This window comes from Callospermophilus lateralis, chromosome 11 (genome assembly GCF_048772815.1).
Source record: "Callospermophilus lateralis isolate mCalLat2 chromosome 11, mCalLat2.hap1, whole genome shotgun sequence".
NCBI classification, from domain to species: Eukaryota; Metazoa; Chordata; class Mammalia; order Rodentia; family Sciuridae; genus Callospermophilus; species Callospermophilus lateralis.
In genome coordinates this window covers 116,752,238-116,768,503 of record NC_135315.1, presented here as the reverse complement: position 1 = coordinate 116,768,503, position 16,266 = coordinate 116,752,238, and the positions used below count along the sequence as shown (strand labels likewise).

At 33.2% G+C, this 16,266-nt stretch overlaps 1 pseudogene; it reads left to right on the top strand.

Moving 5' to 3' along the window:
- The first annotated feature begins 408 nt into the window (after positions 1 to 408).
- The window catches only part of LOC143410776 (roundabout homolog 2-like), a 140,145-nt pseudogene continuing 124,287 nt past the window's right edge, over positions 409 to 16,266 (top strand).

Here is a 16,266-nt window from a genome sequence, read left to right as displayed (position 1 = left end):
ATCTTCAAGTTTCACTGGGGTCCCAGGGAAGTTTCCACAGAGTTCCGCTGAGGTCTACCTCTTGACTTTTGATTGACAGCAGAATTACATCAGGCATAAGTCCTCGTTGCCATGACAACTCTAGGTCACATTAGCTGACCAATTCTAATTGGAACCTGGTCTTACAGAAAATTAAGGAATTCTTTTTTCTTTTCTCCCTGAGTTCCTGGTCTGTGAAAGGCCACAAAAGTCCCCTCTTGAAGGTAATTTTTTTTTTCTTATCATCAGTATTCTGAAATTTCAGGTTTGTATTTCTCCTATAAATAGATAATAGTTTACTGAGGAATGTAACACGTTCTGTCCACTTAAGGTAGGAATAGCTACAGGTAAAATGCTCTTTAAAAATGAAAGCTTGTGAGGGTCAACGCAATGGGCCAAGTTTATAGAGTTATTGAAGCTAAAATCAAAGGTAGGTAGTCAGTGTAGATATGTAATCTGGTTGGATTGAGAAAATGGAAGCCAGTTTGAGTCTGGGAAGTTGGAGACCACCCCTAGAAAATTGGAATGCCTCCACAGCACTTTGATTATCAAGATTATTTGCCTATACTGCCCCTCCCATAAAGTTGTTAATGAAGCACCTCCTTAACATATAGGGAGCTGCAAATTAATGCCCCATGGGCTGCCTCTCCAGAGCTTGCTTTCTCCCTTAATCATTCCACCTTGGCCCTTCCAGCCCACCTGCTTCTCACCTTTTGGCCATTCCACCTGGGCATCTCTCTCCTTCAAAGAAAGAATAGAGATAAGAGGGAAAAGAGCAGGAGAACAAAGAAAGTCTAAAATGTATAAAAGGGGCAGGACTCTCTCACTTCTTGGGATACCAGGATAAGAGCTATGGCTCCCTTCTCCCTCCTGAGAGTAGTCTGTTACTATTTTTTGAATAAAATGTGTTTTATATGCTTGCCTTGGGCACTTCTCTAATATTCAAACTTCAAAATTTAAGGAAATGCAGAACTCATTATCCACAACCAGTGTATCCCTTAACCTCCTGTTCCCACCACTTGAATCTGTCTATGCTCTATCAACCCTACCTAGGATTACCCATCCATTAACCAAACAACCAACTAACTAATCTACCCAACATCAAATCAATTGCTTGTAAAAAAGAATGATAATATAATATAATATAATATATACATGATTATATAAGTGCACTTTAAAATCATGGAATATTGACTATTAGCCTTAAGAAGTTACAATCACAAAACCAATTAAATGCCCCAAATATTTTAACACTTATAATTCCCTCATATGATTTAATTAAATATTTCTGTTAGTGATACATTATTTGCTTTATGAAAATGGATATAAAATACGTGGTTTATTGCCGCAGTCCGGCTGCAACAAAATAACCGGGGGGTGATGATCAACTTGTGTACATTGATACAGCAGGAGTGGGAGCCATTTATTGTAGGACAGGAGCGGTATATATACATTCCACACAGCTTATCTTAATTAGCATAAACTAGATACAGCAGTCAACCAATAAGGAATCTCCACACTTAATGGCTCACTTTTGTTACTTCACAAACCACTCCCTCTGGCATTTTGCCAGGCGCCATCCAGACTTTTTTACAGACTCTAATATTTCTCTGGCAAAATGCCAGGCACCATCCTGACTTGTTTACAGACTCTAACAGTTTATGAAAAGTAAACCAAATATTTTATTTAGTTTTCTTATTTTTATAATATTACTCAAAAGCATAAAACTGAACTGCCAAATAGAACTAGTTTTGAATCCATCCTCCATACTCCCAAATCTAAAGGGGCAAACATTTGCTAAGGTGCTAAAAATATTGCTTAGATTTTGGTTTACTTTTGTGTTTAACAAAATCCAAGTTCAAAATGAAATTAAATAAGTTAACATACAGAATTTATTATGCTCCCTATTTGAAACAAATATAATTTGCATTTGGTAAGTTTGTACATCTTTAACACTCATTAAGTTGTGTATCAGTATCACCCATGGAATGTAATAAAAATACAAATTTCTAGTACTGTTAAGATACCCTGATTTAGTATGATTGGCATATGTTCAAGTGGAAATTTTTATTAAACATTTCGGGTTATCAATCTATTCACCATTATTTTAATAATGCCACTGTAGACTTTGTAATGTGTTGTGTAGCTTGTGGAATCTCAGTGCTTGCTACATTCACTTCCCAGTCTGAGCACTGCTAACTTATCCCAACCTAGAAATAATCTGTTAGCAACACAATTTCTTGGAGGACAGATACAGAGATGCAATACAATGATTTATGCAACTTTATGCCTCACCTTTTGAGATCATAAGGGGATCTTTTTTTCTACAAAAGAATAATTAAATAGAAGAGAATTGTCATCTGGAAAATAAAATTTGTTTAGAAGAAAGCTTATAGTCATCAAAAGTAAGGCAATGTTCTATAGTTAAGATAGATCTAAACTTGTTTGTGCAATTCTCTTGGAGCCTGAGGTTTTCTAGAATTTGAAATGGTTCAAATTTTAGAAAGATACTATGGTGGATATACCTTGGAGGAAAATGGAGAGGCAACTGATCTTCAATTCATTCCCTCCCTTTATTTGGGGTCCCAGGTGAAATCACCAGTTCTGAAAAATGTCAAATCTTCTTGCAAGCATACTCTTTACCAAGCTTTTTGGCAGCAAACTAATGGTATTTTGTGAGTGTTGGAATTCTCATCTATGCAGGGTGGACTTTGCTGCATTGAATCAATTATGTATGCATACCTGAAATACATATATTTATTAGGTAAAGCTCCGTAGAAAACATTGCATACACAATTTAACTTATTTTAAAGGAGACAAATTTTATAATTTAGGTCCAAAAACTATCCTAATGTGTCCAAAAAGGAAGTAACAGTTATAACGGAGGTGCTAGACAACTCTGATTCTTCTTTGCCTTGCATTGCATTTATCATGGAAGTTATTTATAAAGATTGAGATTGAATAAGATGATATTGGGTAAGATGTCTAGTTTGCATGAACCTGATGATGATCTGATGTTTGACATCTCTCACAGGGTCAGGTCAACTTTTGTTCAAATTGATTGACACTTATGCAGAAAATTATATAAATACTCACATTTAATAAGATCAAAAAGATCAAATGATACTCAGGAGACTAAAGCAGTAGAATTGAAAGTTTGAGGCCAGCCTCAGCAATATAGCAAGTTCATAAGCAACTTAGCAAGACCCTATTTCAAATAAAAATTAAAAAGGTCTGGGGATATGGCTCAGTGGTCAAGCACCCCTAGGTTTAATCCCAAATACTATAGAAAGAAAGAAAGAGAGAAAGAAAGGAAGAATGGATATAGGGAGGTGGGCGGAAGTGTGAGGAAGAAAATAAAGAAAGGTAGGGAAAAAAATGCACTAGTCTTATAATGAGTTCAGGTCAGGTTTTAATTAGAGTAATTGTTTTTAAGTCTTGTAGATTCAGATTATTTTTAATTTTGGAGTAGTGAGTGAGCAATTGAGACTTAACATGGGGTCTACATCTGCTTCTCTATTCCACTCTCCTTTTACCCCACTCACATTCTCTTCTGTATAGCAGCTTAGTACAAGCTTTTGAAATTCAGAAGAAGGCAGCACCTTATATGGCAGTGCCAAGACCCCAGCTCTGTGGCATGAGGGCTAGTAGGTCTCTGTGAAAGCAAAGACAGCAGCAGTTGTGGCCTTCTGGCCTGCACATCATACTACTGATCTTTGAAGCAGTCATCCAGGGAAAACTTCTCCCATTCTAGGTCCTCCAGCTGCTCTGATGGAAGCCTTAATTAGTGAATTTCTCCCTGCTTGAATTCCAAGAGTGGTTTCAGTTTCCTTTCCTCGCCCCTTACTGATGCAGCATTTAGTGGCATATTTTGAGAAATTCAGCATTTCAAAACGTTATTTCCCAAGTATATGTTTTTTTCTCACAATTTATCTGTGTTGCAATTTATTTGAATCTTAAGCACAAATACCACTCTCGACTCAAGAAAGGCTACTGGCAGTATAAGTAGAAGAAAATATTTTTTTTTAATTTTGTTTATAATTCATTATCCTTTAACTTACTTTTTATATGTGGATCACATTGTGGGAAAACAAATATGGTCATTATCAGTAACACACAGAGCCTTCTTCATAGAAAGGTGTTTTGTTTTGTTTTGTTTTGTTTTGTTTTCCTTATGCCCAGCAATTTTCTTTCCTATTATTTGTTCTCCTGCTTATCCACTTGCATTTCCTCAGATACCATTAGGCTTACTGTAAACAGATATCTCATTGATAATGACAGTGGCAGCCTTGAAATTCCAGTGTGTTTCTAATCATTCATCTTCAAGCAGTATCTTATTCCTCATTTTGTTGATTATCTTCACATTATGCTATTAGGTCCTGGGGCTTTGTCATTCTCTTTATTGCTGTGACTATTAGAACAGACAAATAAAAAATATTTGGGGAAAGTTACATATTGTTGAATCATGGCAAGGATACTATTTATCCAAGCAATGCAAATTGGCCAGCCACAGGGATGGATTTTTGTTTTTTTGAATCTTTATAAGAGATAAAACTTGCTTTTCACAAATAATGAATGATGCCCTCAAGGGTCTAGACACAGTTAACATCTTTAAAATTTTTTAAATCTGCAACTCAGAAAACAGTAAGCAAATAGTTGACAGTTACATTCATTTGAATTGGAGAAAGTGCATATTCTAAAACGGTGACTTTTTCCAAATTTCCACACTCTCCTTGCCCACCATAGAACCAGTCTTCTGGCAATATCATTGGAGAAAAAAAATTAATAATGTCAGAGAGTTGCAGTAATGGTAAGTATATTTTTAAAATTTAAATAACAGCAAATATATTCATTTATGTTTAATTATTTTAGTTTCATTTGGAGCCCTTTTTCTTAGTCAGGTCTTATTTACCAGTTGGAAAATATAATTTCAAAAATTTTACTATTATAAGGTATTTCAAGTTTTGCCATTTAATTAATGTTTAGGAGAGTAGTTGCTTTTCCTCTCATGAAAGATTCATACAAAATTTAAAAGAAGTACATATATATATATATATATATATATATATATATATATATATATATACACACACATATATATATATACACACACACATATGTAATAAATTTATATATATATATATATATATATATAAACATATACATGCATTTTTCTTAGGGAAATCAACAATGAAGGCTTTTAAAATGTTTTTCTTTTATCCTAACATTGTCTTGAACATTAATAGTAATTTCCCTCTAAAATGGAAGGATCAAGAAACTAAAATCTAATATAAGTAATAAGACAGTTGTTCAAAGCCTACAAAAAACAAGGTAGTTGAATTGACAAGGTGTCACATTATAAACCATTATTCCCACTTGACCTTTCTATTGTTGGTTTGGGCACACACAGTGGTAAGGAAATTATATCATTAATTTTAAAAAGTTCCACCAAAAAACATAAATTATAATTTCCCATGTCAGTGTAATAAAAATGAAACAAAATAATTGTTGAATTATAGTTGTTTATAAATAGTGGCCATTTCATACTGGCTATACTAATATTTTATAGATTAATAATGATTGTTATGTTTGCATTTTATCTATTTGGGAGAACGACTATAATACTATCAAAGGTTTTCCACCTACCTTCTTAGTATATTGAGATCCCACTGAGCTATTATTATTTACTAGACCGGCATGAATACATTTACTTTAAATTTACCTTTCTCACACATTACAGGGGATTATGTATTAGGCTTAAATACTGAATTTGTGCAGAATTATAGGGATTAGCCTAATGGGGTGTATTTTTCTGTGGAAAATGACTTTGCATAATGTGGTTCCTTTGTGATTTTGCTCCATTTTGTGACCTGTGAACTCAGTACATGCACCAATTAAAAGTAAAGGTCAATAGGTTATTTTAATGGGTATATGGACTCAACCCTATAAACCTCAAACAAGTTTTGTGAACCTAGGGATGGTGAAGGGATGGTGTGATTAGAACTCTAAAATTAGGATAGTTCTATGTCTCTTCTATAAGGGAATTCTTTGCTCTTTCAGTCTTCTCCTTTCAAGTTTTTCCATCCAGTCTTTCACAAACAGTAATTTTAACATTCACCCTTTAACATATGGTAAAACTTCTATTTGCATCATTATTTATATGTCTTGCCTTCTCTTCTAGGCTGAATCATTATCAAGGCAGTGATTTTCATTCTCTTTGCCTCTCTTAGAGAGTATATACCACACAGTTCCTTATAGTAGAGGCTCTACAGATGTTTCCCAAATAAAGAAATCTTACATTCAACTCCATGGAAACAAATCTTGTCCATAACTCATGTGCAGCTCACTAGTGCCCAACAAGTTCACTATATTTCACTCTTGAATGCTCCCAATCTTCAAGAAGATTCAAAGGAAAAATCTGCCATTTTCTGTTAAGGATTTTAGGAGATGAACCTTTATGTAAAACACCATGGATGAGTGTGCTCTGTGGGCATGTCCAACTGTATCACATAGTACACACAAAGACTTTGTTTTCTGACTTTAAAAAGTCTGGAAAATATGACAAGTTACTCTAGGATGAGTTGAATGGCTTTGCTATTTTGCACCACTAATAGAAAGTCATTATTCTACAATTTTGTTCAATCTGCCAAACTTCTGTGAAAATCTATAACAGAAGCATCACTGTTATGTCAGAAGAAGAGTAAGGCTTTTATTTTAAAAAGGCTTTTGTAGTTGCCATCAATGTGTAAACCTTGAATTTTTATCTTCATTAACTTAGGGGCATGAAATATAGGCTTTCTTTGCCTTCAAAGACTCAGACTTTATTTGAGATTCAGTACATACCCCAAAATAATTAGAACTTGATCATGACTCTTGAGTAATGCTTTTGAAGGGCTGCCATCAAATGAGGCCTTTTATTTCTGCTCCACACAGAACAACACAAAATGAGATGATACAAGTGGTAATTATCTCGTGCACTTAGTCATTGTAGAAGGCCAGACTGGGAAATGTACATTGAAATACCTTCCATTGTCTTTGTGACCAGTGATGTAAGAACATAAACATGTTATTTTACTAAATTAATTGTAAAGAAGAAGTTTTCTATCAAAGTGAACTTTTACAGTGCTATGATAAAGATGAAAATAGTCCTTATTTTTAGACACACATGAAGAAATTTCATGAGAGAAATTTCTGGAATACTATTCCAGATTTAGCTTTGTGTTGTGATTATACAATTATAGATCATCTCATTGGACACTTAAAATTAGAGTTCTTTCTACATTTCTGTGAATTTTCTATTGTAATCATTAAAAACTAAAATGAGAATAGAAAGAAAATATCATGGAATCAAATATTAATTTTTAAACCCTACTTGGTAAAGTAACATATGAATTATATATATGTAAAAGTCAATATTATATAAGGGGTTATAATCTAAAACATAAGAATTAAAAGACTTGGATGCCAACTGAAATTTTACATGTATCACAAATGTATGGACATATGAATTTATTGTTAGTACCAGTTTTTGGAGGGTTTACATTTTATGTAAAGGATTCAGGAGATTAGATATAAACTTTTATTTTGTCATTAAATCCTTGATAAAATTCATGTATCTGAGATAGTAATTTCTTGCTTGTATGGAAAATAAGGTCATGTATGAGGTATAGGTAAATTCTTAAGTCATATGTTTTTTTTAAATTTTTTAACCATATTGCTGTCATAACATTAATAGTAAATTTTTATTTAGACATATATAAGGAATGATCAATAAGCATAGATCCTATTTTCCTGTCTTTATCTTGAAACAGGATCATTTACCTTCCCTCCATGCTTATTTTCCATTGGGTGCAACATATAATGTAAAAACAAGCCAATATTGAAGGTCTTCTCTTTTACTCTTCTCATCATAAAGAAATGATAAATGTTGGAAGTCATGGATATGCTAATTAGCCCTATTTGATAATTCCACAAGGTATATGTGTTTCAAAACATCACATTTTGAGTCATGAATACAAATGACTATTAATTGTCAATTAAAACATTTAAACAGATAAGAAAGAACTTTACCTAAAGATCCCATCATAGTGACTTCACACTATCCAAGTGCTAATAACTGGTTTTTCCTCAGTTAAAGCTTACCTCTATCTCTGTGAGGAGTAATGTATTTCTTCTATTTTCATGTAAAGACATTATTTTTCCTTGAGGACATGACAATTCTCAGGCCCTTTTGATATTGCTCTTACCTATAAATTGTGACTTTGGTAAAAAACAACAACCACATATTTAATTTGGAGTACATGGTAGAATACTTGCCAAATATGGTCAAGGGCTTGGATTCAATACCCACTGAAGGAAATAAAAATGAGATTAACAAAGCAGAGATGTATATTAATATCAACTAATTGTTTAAGCACCAGCCAAACTGTTATGGTTTGGATCTGAGATGTCCCCCAAAAGCTCATGTGTGAGGCTATGCTAAAAGGTTCAGATGAGAAATAATTGGGTTGTGAGTGTCTTAACCCATCAGTAAATTAATCCCCTGATAGGGATGAGTGATAACTTAAGTAGTATGGTGTGGCTGTATACACAGAAAAGTGCTTGCTATCTGCAAGCATGTTAACCATCACTGGATAAGACTCTGAAGTAGAATGAAAAAGTTCACAGTTATATAAAGACATTCAGAATGGGCTGGGGATATAGATCAGTATGTAGAGTGCTTCCCTTGCATGCCCAAGGCCCTGGGTTTGATCCTCAGCATGCACACACACACACACACACACACACACACACACACACACACACACACACACAAAAAGGCATTCAGAAGTCTTATACTCTCTTACCATCTCATTTAATATTTTAGAATGGCAATGAGAACAGTAGAAGGGAAATATGGTAGTCTGAGGTGACAGGATAATGGGGATGCTGTACATCAGAACATGAGCCTCAGAGACAGGCTTTCACAACGTTGAGGAAGGAGCCTATAATTATAGTTACATGAACATTCAAAAACATTGAACCAATGGCAACAGATACATATTACATATGATCAATTAAAAAGAAATTAGTAGACAAGATGAAATAATACTAATTTACTAGTTTCATCCTTTACTATGTACTAGATAATATTTCACTTACTAGAATAGATTCCTGCAGATTTAGACAATTTGATTCTAGAGTCATAGGTAAGTTTCCAAATTTTACATACCTATAATAAGGAATGTATCATGGCATGAGATTATTGGAGGAATGACTACTTAGAGAGTCCTCATGAGGTCAAAACTGTCTATCTGGCAAGAAAAAAGGAAAAATTGAATTATATTGCAAAGATAAAAATAGGAATACATAAATAAATTCATTTGAGGAAGAAAAAAATGCAAACTACTGAAGCTTCTTCCTTTTATATTATGAAATGTCTCTGCCTGAAGTTGGGGCTAGTTGGTATTTTCATTAGCATGTGACAAAGTTTCAGCATAAACTAAAGAACAAGCACCTGACTGAGACTGATGGAAGTGATTCTTCATGCATATATCCAAATCCTAGAGAGCTATTGAGGGGGCCAAAGCTTTCACCATCTAATGGCAATAGATGAACACTCTGTGTTCATGTGTCAAGTAGAGCACACCGTTATATTCAGATGCTGTTTTGGTCAAAGGAGGGTTGTCCCATATTTTAGTAATTCTCAAGTATTCTGTGAGAAAAACAAGATGTTAGAAATTTCTTAACTTAGAGATTTGTATAAACACCTATAATGACAATGTTAATAATGGAAAATAATTTTTTTCTTAAGTTAGAATGATCTATAGGAAGTACCTGTAAGAAAATTTCCATATTTCTTAAGAAAATCTTTCATGATTTATGTGAATCTTCATATGTCTTCTCTTCATATGCTATCTCTGCGTGGGATCCAGATTCCATGCTAATCTTTCTACTACACTGGACACATATTAATATCAGCAGTGGTTAAGGTGGATTCTTCAATGAGTAGTTTTGAGTTGGAGTAAAAACTACACATCCTTATTTGAGAATAGACAAGTAGATGGAGATAAAAGTAGAGCTTTCTCCAAAACTAATTTCTTTATAGCCTCACCTTTTCACTTTACACTTAAACTGACTGAGCAGTGGATAATAATTGCAAAACTATTTTTCTACCACTTCCTTGATAAATTCTAAAGTTTAAGCTAACATCACTCTTTGATAAATTCCATTTCTTTCTTATTGGATGGCATCTCCATAATAAATCATTATAAAATAGTTTGAGTATATAATTACTAGATTTGAAATAATCTTTCAGGATTATTAGTATTCTTGAGAACATCCCTGAGAATTAATAATTATTGAGAAGTATGTAGGAATTATTTCCCTTTAAACTGGATTCTAATCTTGCCATTACAAACTTAGCATACTCTAGGGCCAGTGTAATTGTTACTTTTAATTTATTTTTCTTTGTATTTTTTTTCTCTTGGGAGCTTTTATGTTTATGTCCAATATAGTTCTAAAAATTAAGTATTATGATCCTTGGTATGAATTGTGCTTTTTTCATATTTTCAGTTCTGTGAAATTTGTTTATTTGTATTTAGTTAGTTTTTGAGATGGAGTCTTGCTAAGTTGCCCAGGCTGGCCCTGAATTCTCATCCTCCCACCTAAACTTTCCAAGTATCTGGGATTATAGGCATGTATCACTGCTAGTCCTTTGAAACTTAAATTAGAGCTGTTTCTTTGTTACATAGTTTTTTTGAAAAAAAACACATTAAGTAACTGTTAAGACTAAAAGATCAATACTGTAATTCCATTTTGTTTTTCTTTTCTATTTTCCATCTCTTTGTTTTTATTCTAATTTCCAGAAGAGTTTTCAAATTTATTGTTCCATATTTTATACTTTAAAATTCTGCTCATATTTTTAAATCCCAAAATATTCCTTTTTTCTCTAAACATTTTTTCTACAATAATAAATTCACTCTAATTTTACTTTTTTTTAAAAGGATATTTTGGGTGTTTTTCTATTTATAATTTTTCTCTGTTTGTTAAAATATTATTTTGTTCTCATTAGTTTGATTTTTGCTTTTCATGTTAAAGACTTTCCTTAACTATTGATAATCCTTGGATATACATTTATACTTATCATTGAAACACTTTAAATTTGGCTTGAAATATCCCCTTCATGAGTAGAGCTTATCTCTTAGTGTTCTTTCCTGTAGACTGATTGGGAATTTTGTTAAAAGAAAATCTAAATCTTTCATTTTTCTTTTAATATTTTGCATTTGTTTTGTTTCACCTTTTTATTAGTGACATTTTAAATATACGTGATACTGGGTTGACATCTATCTATGCACATAATTTGCTCCATATCATATAGGTACTTTCCCTTCTCCTTCTCCCTGATTTTTTTCCTCTACTTAATATATGTTTGTTTATGATTCTGAATTGCTTGAGATTCTCTTGCCTCAGCCTCTGAAATCATTGGGATTATAGGCATGAAAAATTTACATAAAAGTTGGATTCACTGTGATATATTCTTAAAAAAGACTTGGCATAATTTGGTTGATTTCATTCCACAGTTCCTCCCATTTTTTTTCTCCCCCTCAATTGGATCCCCTTCTCTTCCAGTTTCTCCCTTCGGTATTCCTGTGATACACCTTTTTTAAAATTTCTTATTTCGCTCTAATTTTCACAAATGAAGGAAAACATCTGTCCCTTTACTGTAAGTCTAAATCTCATTGTCAGATGTCTTCCAAATCCTGCCCGAGGACCAATAATTGATAGGCTTGACTTAATCTTCCAGGAGCCAATACGAGAAATGGGGCAAAACATTTTACTATTCATTATATAGATTTTCTCCTTAATATTCTCTTTTCAGTCCTCATTGGTAATTTTCCTCCTACTTGATGTCACCAGATCTGGAACATCTCTCAGTCAATTCTTCACAGAGCAGTCTTCGTGTATACCATACACAAATGTGTTCTATGAGAAAGGGGAATTTTGTCCACTGACTGCACGTGTGAAAATTTGCTTTCAGGTGATCTTTCCTTTTTTATCCTCACTCTAAACCCTACTGTTTTCTACATATAATTTCTTAATTTCCCTAGATTCTTTAGTCCAAAGTGTCTTGCTTATCATTATTTTTCCTGGTATACAGCATAAAAAGCTTTAGCTTATATGTTCTGCTAAATTAGTTATCACACTTTGACTTTGTAACATTTTTTCTTTGTTTTCCTTCAGAAATTATTTCCTTTGTTACTCATTTTGTTCCTGATATACATCATTTCTTTTCCTAATCTGACATTTGAACTGATGGTTGTTTGGTGGTATAGCAGAGATCAGGGTGTATTCTAGTTCCAACATAGTTGTCCAGGGGAACCCAGTTGTGTTCCTTGCTAATACTGCCATAACTAAATACTGCAGTCTGAGTAGTATTAGCAACAGAAATTTATTCTGGACTTTTGAAGTCTGTGATTAATGAGCCCACAGGATTGATTTCTTTTTAGGCCTCTGCCCTGGGCTTGCAGTCAGACTATTTTTCTCCCTACATTTCCATTTGTTCTTTCCTGTATCAGTCATAATGGAATAAGGTCTACCACTAATGAATCTCTTTTTAACCAAATTACCTACTTAAAGATCCTATTTTCCAATGAATTAACATTCTGAGATATGAAGATTAGGATATCAACGTTACATTCCAGGTCACCATCTATGGTAACATTTAAAATGATACAAAGACTATGGCAAGAGAATCTCATCAGTGTGACAGCCTCAAAAAGGTATTATCCTGTGAGACAGAACAAGTTGAAGAATCTCCTGCCTGTTTAAGGGACTCGATGTACCTGAAAATTAGAAACTGGAATGACAGAGATTTGAGTACAAATAGCCAACAATAGATTTCCTGGCAAAAATACATCATTACAGTGGCCATATAGCTGGAAGTACAATACCCGGTAGGACTCATTTACAGGTTTATAAAACAAAGATTATTAAAAAACTGAATAACAAGGCCACCTCAGGAGGAAGACTGACTTGATTTTGATGTGGAAGAGTTGACATAAAGTCACATTTTCAACAAATCATACTACTAAGTCTGTAAGAAAGCTCTGGGTGATATATATATATATATATATATATATATATATATATATATATATATATATATATATGAAGGTATGAAGGGCATACAAGAATGATATATCAGTTATCCTAAATAGTTGATGTTACAAAAACACTTTGTAATTGTATTACACTTGCAGTGGTGATTCTCTAAATAAATTTAGTTAAGGAGTAACATATTGAATCTTACTGAATAGAGCATGCCATCATATTCGAAACTTTCATTAGGATATTTTTTCTCTTGGCTTGTCTCCAATTGATGAATCATATTATTGTTTATCCCAGGAAAACAAATGTTCCCTGTCTATGGTAAGTCATTATCTATTTCTCTAGTAGCATTAGTTGCATTTGCCTTCTTGTCATTAAAATGATGTTTAGACAATGCAATCAAACTTAATTTTATTATTCCTTTAAAGTGAGGAATAACAACACAGAGTACACACATTTTTTTGCACTACCATTAGTAATATGTAACATAAAGTTAAGAAAAATATTTATGAAAGGAGTATTAAAATGTATTAAAGTACCAATTGGCAGTGAGGCACTTATGAGTTTCAGAGTTGAAAAGTAAATGTACCAAATGCTGTCAAAATGGGAGTTACAATTACATAAAGGCTTTGATTGTCTGGTTATGAATAAACAAGTGAAATTGTACACCATGCCTTAAAAGACTGGGTCTTGTCCCTACCATTAATCAGAAGAATGCCCAAGACTAAATATTGATTGGTGATCTGCTTTCCTCTCTCAGAAGATCTCAAGAGCCTGGAACTATAAAGAAAGCAAGCAAATCCACAAAATCTGAAGCTTGGAGTAAACATGAAATGAGAATGCAATCCTTTTTGAGCATTAAAAATCAATCCTTGTGCTAAAAATAAAATATCTCTTATATAAGAAATTAAGTCAAGACTTATATTTATAACTTTTCACACATTTGTCATTAATTACACTTTGATGTGATATATTCATTCTCAATTTATTTTTTTCTTAATATTTTTTAGTTGTCAATGGATCTTTATTTTATTTATCTATATGCAGTGTTGAGAATCGAACCAAGTGCCTCACACTTGCAAAGCAAAAACACTCTACTGCTGAGCCACAACCCCAGTCCCCTCACTCTTAATTTTTAGATACCTATTTTAATTTGGAAGTAAATATTTATGAAGCTTAATTCAATTCTGCTTATACATTTTCATATGTAAGTTATGCATGTTTCATTATTTTAAGCTATACAAATATCTATGCTATGGATCCTCAAATAGCATTTCATATAAAAATATGTTGAAATTTTTTTTTGTTTGTTTAAGTGAACATGCATAAATATTCTATAAAATACAAATACTTCCTCAAATTTATATTAATTAGGAAATAATTATATCATATGTTAACAGTAAGTTTCATTAGCTGGATATACCATTCATCAAAACTTATGTGATATTGGAAAGCTTTTTTTACCTATATATTATATATATATATATATATATATATATATATATATATATAGATATAGATATATAGATATATATAGATATAGATATATAGATATAGATATAGATATAACATTAGTTTCCCTTGCTTAATAAATATCCATTGACATTTGTGAAAGAGAAAATATAATTTTCCATGCACTGTCAATCATAATCTGTTACATATTATTGCTGGAAAGCTTCTATTGATATTGAACCAGTTACCATAGGTAGAATTCTTTTTATCAAAAAATGAACAAAAGAATGATATTTAAAATGATACTCCGAGTTCAGAATTACTTCAGGCTACTACAATAACCAGGAAAGGCATTTTAAATTAGAGGCAAAGATTATACATCTCAAAAAATAGAACTTCACCTCATCCATTTGCTGTGATTTTCATGGTAGGACTCCTCTTTCATGACAATATTTTGGCAGTTAGAAAATAATAACACTTACAATTTGGAGAGTAGATTGCTCACAAAAATATCTGAAATCTGAGTTCTACTCAAATATGTAAAATTGACATGGATTGTGTACTGAGAAGAAAGAAAGGGGGAATTGACAGTTTATCTAAGGGTAACTCAGAAGAAAGCTACAACTGGAAAACCACTGTTTAAACATTCTGGTCTTTGCTCTCTTTTTTCATACTTGATGTTCATGTATTACTTACAGATCCCTAATCACTCACTACCTTCCAGATTTCTGTTACTTTGCCTCTGTATTATTACTATATACTTCTTGTAACTTGTGCCTTTAGGCTTGACATCATGGTTTTCCCAAATCAACAATTCCCTCTTCCTTTAAATACATAGAGGAACTTCTCATGTTCTTGTTCACCTGGGTCAAATAGTTTTTTTTTTCATATACAAATTCTTAGATATTTTAATGTGATACTGGGCTTTGTGACTATTTATGCGGATTGTAAGGTGTGCATCAATTTCCAAATGCATTTGAACAGATTGAAGAATTTGGAGTATTATCTGAGAAAGAAAATCTGGAAAAGGTTCTGCAAGAATTTCTGTCCAGAATAGATGTTACATGCTTTGGATGGTCCAGAAAACATCTTCCATGCAACAAAAGCTAAAACAAACAAACAAACAATTTTCAGAGAATAAGAAATGCACTTACTTGTATCTCTCACCCTGATCAATTTATCACCTGTGGACATTGCAAATCACAATTATTATAATTTATGTAGAGTGGTCAAAAAGCTATAAGGCTAAATGTTTTCTCTGATATAAGGAGACTGATTCATAGTGGGGTAGGGAGGGGTTGCGTGGGAGGAATAGATGAACTCTAGATAGGGCAGAGGGGTTGGAGGGGAAGGGGGTCGGCATGGGGTTAGAAATGATGGTGGAATGTAATGGAATGTGATGGGCTCCAGGCTCAGCATTGGAGCAGGACTTCCGTTTCCAACACCCAACTCCTGAAATACTAACCCTCCAAGGGCTTGTGAGTGCTTCAGCAAGATCACTGCATCAGCACCACTGCAGAACTCCCAGATACCACTCCCACACAGGACACTCAGCTGTTACCTACCCACTGGAACTCTAGCCGCCACTCCCCTGTGAACCACCATCTACCAATGAGGGGCTCCCCTAGTCGCCTCCATCTTGCAATGGCCATAGTCCCCTACAGGGTAATCTGTCTGCACCTGGAGATATCTCACAGGCTCTAAAGA